The 9301-nt window shown below is 43.2% G+C and overlaps 1 protein-coding gene across 1 annotated transcript in view; it reads left to right on the top strand.

Moving 5' to 3' along the window:
- The first annotated feature begins 1059 nt into the window (after window positions 1-1059).
- SCRN1 (secernin 1) overlaps window positions 1060-9301 on the top strand; it is a 63595-nt gene continuing 55353 nt past the window's right edge. The window contains exon 1 of the mRNA XM_045564221.1: window positions 1060-1238. The gene's annotated coding sequence lies outside the window, so the exon portion shown is untranslated. The remainder of the gene's footprint in view (window positions 1239-9301) is intronic.

Raw genomic sequence — 9301 nt, 5'->3', positions numbered from 1 at the left:
TCTTTTCATATCAGTACATAGAGATCATCCTATTTTTTTAATAAGCTAGATAGCATTCTATGGTATTGATATCCTATAATTTATTTGAACAGTCCTCTAGCCATAGACATTTGCTTCCAATCTTTGCTAGCACAGATAATGTAGCAATGGATGACCTTGTCCTCATATCATTTCACATTGGTGTCAGTATATTTGTAGGACAAATTCCAGAAGTGGAATCATTGAGTCAAGGACCAATACATAAATTTGTTATTTTGAGAGATATTGCCCCATTGTCCTCCATGGAGTTTTTTGATTTTTGCTTATCTGACAGGTAGAAAATGCTACCTCCTATATTTGATTTGCAGTAAGCGAACTTGAATATCTTTTCATGTGCCTTGGTGACATTGCATTTATTTTCCTGTGAACTCTGTCTTAACATCCTTTGAGATGAAGAGATATTAATAGCTACTGATTTCTTATTTCTTTGTAAAAGGTAGAGTCTGTGTCGTGTCCTGACCAGTGACTTTGATGCTGGCATCAAAACACACACACACACCCATGTACATAGATTTATTAATTTCGGTATAGAATCTTGGCTTTGCTACTGCTGTGTGACTTTGGACAAGTTACTTAAACTCTCGGGGCCACAATGTCCAAGTACCCGGTATAAGATCTGGCGTATCAACACGGTACAGGACCGCATCTTTAACACCAGGGATTCGACTTGGACATGAGTCAACAAAACACGGGACACATTTCTCCGCGGGGAAATCTTGCTCAGGCGCGGAGGCTCCAGACGTAGCAACCAAACCACGGAGTCGGAAAGAGGTGCCCAGAGGAGCTAGGCCTGGTTCCTTCAATCCCTGGTTCTCCCTTTTGAGAGAGCTGCAACCAAGAAATAAAAAAACGAGCAAAGAGAGAGCCGCTTTCTGCGGCGAGATCCGCCCTCCCCCACCAGGCAGCGCAGCGCTGCGGCCCAGGCAGCCAGACGCGGCGGGTGCGGCGGTCCCCGGGGGCCGCGGGTGGGCAGAGGCTGGGGGAGGGCCCCGCGGTCACGTGAGCCGGGCCAGCTGTTGCAGGGGGCTGCGGGCCCGACAGCCGGGAGTCTGGGGAGGGGGAAGCGCCCCGCGGCCGCCTCCGCCACTGCAGCTGCTGCCCCCGATGTCGCCGCAGTAATCCGGGCCCGCAGCACTCGCACCCTCGGCGGCCGCAGCCTCAGTTCCGCAGAGCGGAGCCCGGAGCCCGCTGCCCCGCAGGTGAGCCGCGGCGGGCCGCGCCTGGGAGGGCAGGGTTTGCAGCGCTTCACCCCCGGCTTCACCCCATCCGCCATAGCCGTCCCCGTGCTTCCTTCGTGTCCTCCCGCTGTCCCTCCGAACCCGCGGCTAGCGCGGGCCGGGGCCGAATCCCCGCGGGCGCCGGCTCGGCGGGCTGGGGGATGTGGGCGATCGGAGGGAGCGGGCCCGGGGCCGGGTGACTCGGGCTCCAGGGCTGCGGGGGCAGGAGAGGGATGCCCCACCCCGGGGCGCAGGCACTGCAGCCCGGTTGGAACCTGCCCCCGCTCTCCACACCCCTATCCCAGCCTCTCCCCCACTTGCTTTTAACTCTTAGAACCCCCCCACCTGCTGGCTGCTTTTCCTGTGATTCCTTTTCCTGACGGCCAAGTTGCTGCCCGCTGGACCCTGTGCGCCCCCCACGCCGCCACCCCTCGGGCCGCTCCCGGGGTCCGGGGCTGGCGAGCCTGGCACCTCCCGGAGGTAACGCACCTGCCGCGCGGGCGGGCTCGCGGCGGACGTGGCTGCCGGGCGGGGCCGCTGTCCTCGGCCCGGCTCGGCCCGGCTCGGCCCGGCTGTGCCCCGCGCGCCCACCCGGTCCGCATCGTGCCCCGGGGGCTGCCTCCCGCTAAGGGTCCACGCGCGCCCGGGATGTTGCTCTCGTCTACGCGGTCCGCGCGCGTGGGGCTTGATGCAACTTCCCCGGAGCTGCCCCCGGGGCATGCTTCGGGGCCGGGGCGTGGTTAGGGCAGGTTAAGGCGATGGCGCCGGGGAACTTACTTATAAGTTATCGTGTGTTTCTGATTGCCTACCTCAGTTTGCCTTGTCTGTTGGAGCGCCAGTTATTTGGCGACATCACTCCTGAGGGCAGAGACAAGTGTGATCTGCAAAGCAGGAGGGACGCTTAAACTTTAGAGAATTGTCGAGAACTAGGACTTAAGGATGCAAATGTCCTTTAAAGCATCTAAGGGAACTGTCATTTGTCATGACTCAAAGCTGACCTTGTAGGGCTCCATTAAATAATATGGAGTTTCTGGATTTTTTGTTCAATTCTAGCTTGCAAGTGCCTCGAATTATGCTTGTGTCCAGCATCCCGGTGAAGGGTGTGTGTGCGTGTGCCTGTGTGGCGTTCCAAGCATCAGTTGCAAAGGAAACCTATGTTAATTCAAAATGGCAGCATGAAAAATCAGGCCAGGCGGAAGCAGCACAGACTGCAACTAACATTGGCTGCCCCCTGACTTGGACATTAGCGACAGGGAAGGCTCTTCTGGGAATCAGGCAGGGAGTGATTCTTGGAGCTGGCTAGATTTTAGGGTGCAGCAGGGTCCTGGGGAATGTTAAGTGAGAAGTTTGGGGAGCTGTAATTATTTTTCCTAATCTATCAAAAGCTTATTCAAAACCTAATTAAAACTCTTGCAATTTTGATCTCAGTTTCTCCTGGCTCAACTAAAGTCGACTCTGTAGCTGCTGATGTCTGTTTGATGCACAACTTCTAGTTGCTTTGTACCTACAAGTGGCTCATAAAAGAGACAGGTGTATAGTGTAAACATCATCCAAGAACAGTGCACACAGCAAATACCAGCTTCTCAGAGCAAGTTTCGTTGGAAGAACTGATTCAGCAGCATGAGCAAGCACCCTGGCACCAGGGAATGGCAAATTCTTGAAAGGTGACTCATTTTAGCATTTTTTTTTTAAACAGCCTTTCTTTCCCTTTTCACTGTCGTGCTGCCAGCCATCTTGTCTTTTAGGGAGGAGGAGATGCATGAGGAGGCAAGTGCTTGGGGAATAATGGAGTAGAGGAAGTTGAGCGCTAAGGCCAGGAGCGGCAGAGCTAGAGGCTGCCTGAGGAGCGTGCTGTGGACTCCCTTTTTACAGCGGGAAGGCTGAGCACAGCAGCGCGAATGCACCGCCAAGGTCATGTAACTGGTTGGCAACTGGCAGTGGGGACTCATATCCAGGTCCCATAACTCCCCAGCTCAGGGTTCTACATGCCACCTTTCAAAGCCTGGGGGAAAAGGGAAAACCTGTCATTAGGATGACAAACACTTTGAGCAACAGGAAACCAAACTGTAACATGAATTTAAAAATATATAGACGTTTAAAGTCATGACCATACCTTAGTTTCCTAATTCAAACCCTTTTAACCTCTTCAGCTGTGTCCACCTCGTGTTCTTGTTTTCCAGTGACAAGACTGCTTCTGTATTTAAGAGCCAAAAACATAATGTTAGTCAAAATCTTTGAGGTGAGAAGTACACTCTTTGATTAAAAATTTAGTTGGCTTATGTTTGTGGAGAGCTATGAGGCCAGTTTCTTTTAAAAAGAAACCAAAGTGGGCCATGTTTCTCATTTTTTTTGAATGTTTCTAATTTTAAGTAAAAATAAATAACAAGCCTATTTTAAAAAACTTTGAAACAGCACTGAAGACAGAGGCTTTTTCAATAATTTGAATTTTCTGAGTCATGATTTTCTGAGTCATGATTTAGTGACCCCAGATCTACTACAGCAGAGCTAGAAATGGTGCATGGGTTGGTCTGTGCAGAGGTGATGAGGATATGGAAAATGTTTCTCCCAGACATTCTGCACCTTGACAGTCAGTGATGTGCAGAGGGAGAAGGTGGCAGGAGGCAGGGAACAGGGAGAATGATTGGAGGCGGTGGAGCAGCGAGCAGCTCCGTATGGGTAGATAATGTTAAGGTGAAGACAGATGCTGATGCAACATGCCATTTTAAAAAATAAACTTGCATTAGAGGATGGATGTGAAGGTATGTCAAAGATATTTAAGCTAACAGGTTTTAAAAGTACATAAACACATGCAATTTTTGTTTGTTGAGGAACAATAAAAATACAGATAAGCAAAAGTTGTTTTCTTTTTTTTGATCACTATTTTCATTTTCAGTGGAGTGAGAGCCTCGGTATGTACAATCTAATTTGGTAGCCACTAGCCACATGTGGCTGTTGGGCATTTGAAATGTGGCTGGGTCAAATGAAGATGTATTGTGAGGGTAAAATACACATCCAATTAAAAAAAATTAATATAAAAAAGAATATCTCAATAATCTTTATGTTGATTTTATATTGAAGTAATATGTCAGATATACTATTTGGTTAAATAAACTATTATTAAGAATAGTTTTCCAGTTTCTGTATTTTAAATGTGGCTAGTTGAAAATATAAAATTGCATATGTGGTTTGCATCTGTCTTGCATTGTATGTCTTTTGGACTGTGTTGGCCTTGGTCATTAATAGGAAGTGGAGGGTGTCTGAGGCTTGTGATGATGTTTGAAGAAACAGACATGTAAGGAGACGCTTGAATAGAAACTGGAAGGGGGAGGGGGATGGACAGAGAGTGACTACAAGGAGAGATCAAGGACACTAGATGGAGAGGGGGAGCATGTAATGGGCTCGCACTCCTGGGTTATGAGACTTTATGAAGCGGAATAAGCAGACCATGTGGTGATTCAGGATTTAGAGTCAGCGGAATCAGGGTTGGTAGGGGGTTATGGTGGTGGGACTTTATCTAGGATGGATAAAGAGCAAGGCTGACGTAACTGCATAGTGTGTTGGAAAGTAACTTCCCCATTCTGACATGTTTATGCTCACATATCAAAATGAGATAAATGCATCCCTCTATAGAGAGAGGGTCCCAGCTCTGGTTCCACCTCTGATTAGGAGAGTGGCCTTGAGGACATCACTAGTAGTCTCCTTTTTCAAATGAGATGAACAAGAGCTGTCCACCAGCTTCACTAGGTGATTCCTGTGGGATGAGGTATGACATATTAAAAAACACAAGGGGTTATTAGAATTTACATTAATTTATTAAAAGTACACTGAGATAATTTTTACTTGTATACTTGTAAATAACAAGCATAAAAGACAAGCCTTCCTCTGGTTCTACCAATATAAAAGCTCTTACTGATTTCATAGAAGCTGACAATTTCATTTTTGTATTGACTTTAATGAAATTCTTGCTGGCTGAACATCTGAAGGAGTGGCTACATTCAAGGATGCATTGTATATATCTTCATATGTGAAAGCAACACATGTAAAAGGTATGGACATTTTGATTTATAGGACCATTACATTTAGTTCCCTATGTCTCTATCTTAGGATTTTCCCTGCAGCTGGACAAAAATTGCATAATTGTCAATGATTCTATTTGGTACCTTCTCACTTCCTTTCTTCTCTCATTTCCCACATTGTGCAACTCAGAGGTTGATGATAACAATAAGAGTTTACAGACATAAAGGTTCAAGCACAGGGCTTAACAATTGGCCCACATTTCTCCTTATTCCAATGGACTAGATAGTAGGGAATTTAAAAGAAAGTATAAATAATTGAATAAAATAATTTGCATTATGATGCGAATTGATAGACATTTCCAAAGGCTAATTTTGTCCTTAAAAAGTAACTAAATAATACACATCATATTTAATTTGTTAGATTTGGCCAAATTACCCACAGTTACTTTCCCCACATAATTGTCAAGACTGGATATTATCAAACTTTTAAATCTTTGTTAACCTTATGTATTTGGTAACTTAACTTTAATTTGTAGTTTTTAAATTGTGAGTGGGAGGAATATTTTTTAGTAAATATTTTGGCTATTTGTATTTATTTTTCTTTGAACTAGTATTTATATACTTTTCATATTTTTCCTTTGGGGTGGTCATCTTTGTCTTATTGATCTATAGGAGCTCTTGATTTGTTAAGGAAATTATCTCTTTTTCATATATGTTGCAAATGTATTTCTCAGTTTTTCATTTAAAAATTTTTGCCCCACAAGATGTTTTAAGTTATTTTATAACTAAATCTATATTTTTTTGTGAGTCATTGAGTTTATTTTTTGCTTGCTTAGACAAGCTTTTCTCTATCTAATGTTATTTTAAAAAATTTATCTGTATGTTTTATATTTTTATGGTTCCATTTGTAAGAATTAAAATTTTTGAATTATAATAATTTATTTTGCTGTAGGAATAAGTTGGGGATCTAGACAGATTTCTTTCTTCCTTTCTCCATTTATTATCTAATATATCTTTCACCTCAATTTCAAATTTGGCCTTCATCATATATGAATTTCTTATGTTATATGGCTATATTTCAGGACTCTCTGTGAATCTATTTTTGCATCAGTATCAAACCATCTTAATACTGAAACTTTATAATATAGTTTCATGCCATGCAGGGCTACTTCTTATTTCTGAAACTTGGCTAATCCCACATATCCTTTGCAGATGAACTTAAAGATCATTTTTGTCAGATATTCTGCAAAAGCCCTGTTTGTATACTGACTGCTGCTATATTGACTCCACAGATTAATTTAGGGAGGACAGACTCCTCCATATAGTGTTGTATCTTTTTTAGCAAAGAACAGGAACGTTTCCCTGCCCTTTGAATCTTCTCCTATGTCCTCATAAATTTTTCTTCTTTGAGAATTTGTGAATCTCTCTCTAGTAAACTTGTCAGAAAATGGGCTGAACTCCCATAAAGAGAAGTGTAGATCTCTAACAATGGACTTAAAGAAAAGCTCACACCAAGGATGAAATGCTTCCTGCTCTTGATTGGGAAGATGGAGTCAGGGCAGCCCGGTGATTAGGAGCATTTTTGAGTCTGAATTCCTACTCCACTACTTACTTGTTACATGATCCTGGGTAAATTATAAATTACTTCACCCTTCTTAACCTCAGTTTTCTTATCTTTAAAATGGATGATGGGGTTATAGTGAGGATTAAGTGATTATATACACACACTTATATTTTTATATATTGCTTAGCACATTATTAAGCACACAGTGAATGCTTAATGTCCTAACATAAAATTTTAAATTTTATGATTGTGATTAGTTACCCTTGTCAAATGAATCTGTAAATTTGGTATCATTCCAGTTGAAGACCCAGAGGAGCTCTGGAAACACTTTGCCAATTTTAAAAAAAGTTTCATTTGGGAAACCAATGGAAGAGCCAAGAAATGTAGAAAAGAGTCACTGGGGTGAGGCATGGTATTACTTGCTTTATATCTGAGGTGGCCACAGCCTTTTAGGATTTGGAGTCTAGGTGTGTCCTTTTCTGCCATTCTGTGTGTCTCTTCTACCCTCACTCCCACACCTAGACCCAGTCTGATTTTCTAATGGAGCATTCGTCTCAGTAGCTCTTAGGCATGGTTATGCAGCTCTTGTTGGTAAGGATGGCTAAGACCACATGTTCCCATTCTCTTTGTGACAGGTGAGGTTCCTGATGTCCAAGAACATAAGAAGTGACCTATGTAACATCTACCTGTCCCCCCTTCCTCAGAATCTCCCAGTGTTGTCTGGGCCCCCCACCCAGTCTTGGATAGGGCTGAGGTGAACCGGATGGAGTGTCAGTTCTCCCAGTCAGGATGACTGCAAAGATAGGGGGCTGGAGGCCTCCCAGCTTGAGCCTCGCCTGAAACTGGGAGAAGGAGCTTGGGATGGCTCATGGTCTCTTCTTCTGTTCTTCTGAGATGGAATCTCGCTCTTTGGCCCCAGTTACAGTGTAGTGGTGTCTCACTGTAACCTGAAACTCCTGGGCTCAAGCGATCCTCCTGCCTCAGCCTCCCAAGTAGCTGGGATTACAGGCATGGTCCACCATGCCTGGCTAATTTTTCTATTTTTTTTTTTTGTAGAGATGGGGTCTCGCTTTTGTTCAGACTGGTCTCAAACTCCTGAGCTCAAGAGATCCTCTCACCTCAGCCTCCCAGAGTGGTAGCATTACAGGTGTGAGCCACCATACCCAGCCTCTTCTTCTGTTCTTAATGGTTATATATTTAACCTAAATCTCCCAGTGCTTAATCTACTCCCTTAAGGTGAGCTAGAAATCTTTGAAAGATCCCATAAGCATTTCTGATCATTGCTTTAAGTTGGGTTATTACCTTCCTCTCTTGGTTGCATACCTAAACGCCTCTTCTTCCAGATGATGAAGACCTTGAGAACATCTTGGCTCCATTTTTCTTTGGGTTGAACATAGTGCTTGTAGGTAGTTAGGGGCTCAAAGTGCATGTTGTAACTCATTTACTTTTTAAAAATCCTGATGAAAATTATGTATTGATCAAAAACTCTCCTGAATATCTTTTTCTCTTCTCTCTGAAAAGTGTAAAGCTTTAGTGTATTTTTTATTGCACTTACCAGTGCCCTAGTGACCTGAAAGAATTAATGAAATGTCTTAAAGTATTCTTCTTAAATACTAAAATGATCAGATTTTAAGAAATAATTAAAAGGCTAATAAAGCAATATGAACTTGCTGTAAAAAATTTTAAAACTGTAAGTACATATATAACTAGATAAGGTGAAATTGAAAGTTTCTATCCCTATACCCCCACCTCTACTCTCACTCCCAACTCTGTTAGATATTAATCCTTCCAGATCTTTCAAAAATCTATGTATCTATGTGTCTTTCTGCCTACCTACCTAGACATTGTATATACGTACATTTACATAAATATATAATACACATACATACATATACAAAATAATATATTCATATGTATATATAGAGGTTCCTTTTGGATAATAAAATGGGATAAACAGCTTGTGGAGAATTGAGTATTTTCCCTTGCAAGAAGTGGTCCAAAGCCTGGAAGAAGTGGTAGTTGATGCAAAGTCTGGTGAATCTGGTGGATGACAGAGAGTTTTCAAGTCCAGCTTCTGTAGTTTGAGCAGTGTTGTTTGTGCAACATGTGGTTGAGCATTGTCTTGCAAGAGGATTGGACTGTCTCTGTTGACCAATCTCGGCTGCTTAATTGCAAGGATCCTCATCATTTTGTCCAATTGGCTCCAGTAGACATCTGCTGTAATTGATTGACCAGGTTTCAGGAAGCTGTAGTGGATAATACCAGCGCTGGACCACTGAACAGACACCATTAACTTTTTATGATGAATATTCAGTTTTGGACTGTGTTTAGGCACTTCATCTTTATCCAGCCATTGTGCTTCAGCTTGCAATTGTCAAAAAGAATCCATTTTTCATCACACATAACAATAAAGTATAGAAATGGTTTGCCTTTATGTCGTGACAGCAAAGAAAGGCAAGCTCTGG

Source organism: Lemur catta, chromosome 11 (genome assembly GCF_020740605.2).
Source record: "Lemur catta isolate mLemCat1 chromosome 11, mLemCat1.pri, whole genome shotgun sequence".
Lineage (NCBI taxonomy): Eukaryota > Metazoa > Chordata > Mammalia > Primates > Lemuridae > Lemur > Lemur catta.
The sequence above is the reverse complement of the archived record's forward strand: the minus strand, read 5'-3'. Positions and strand labels throughout refer to the sequence as shown.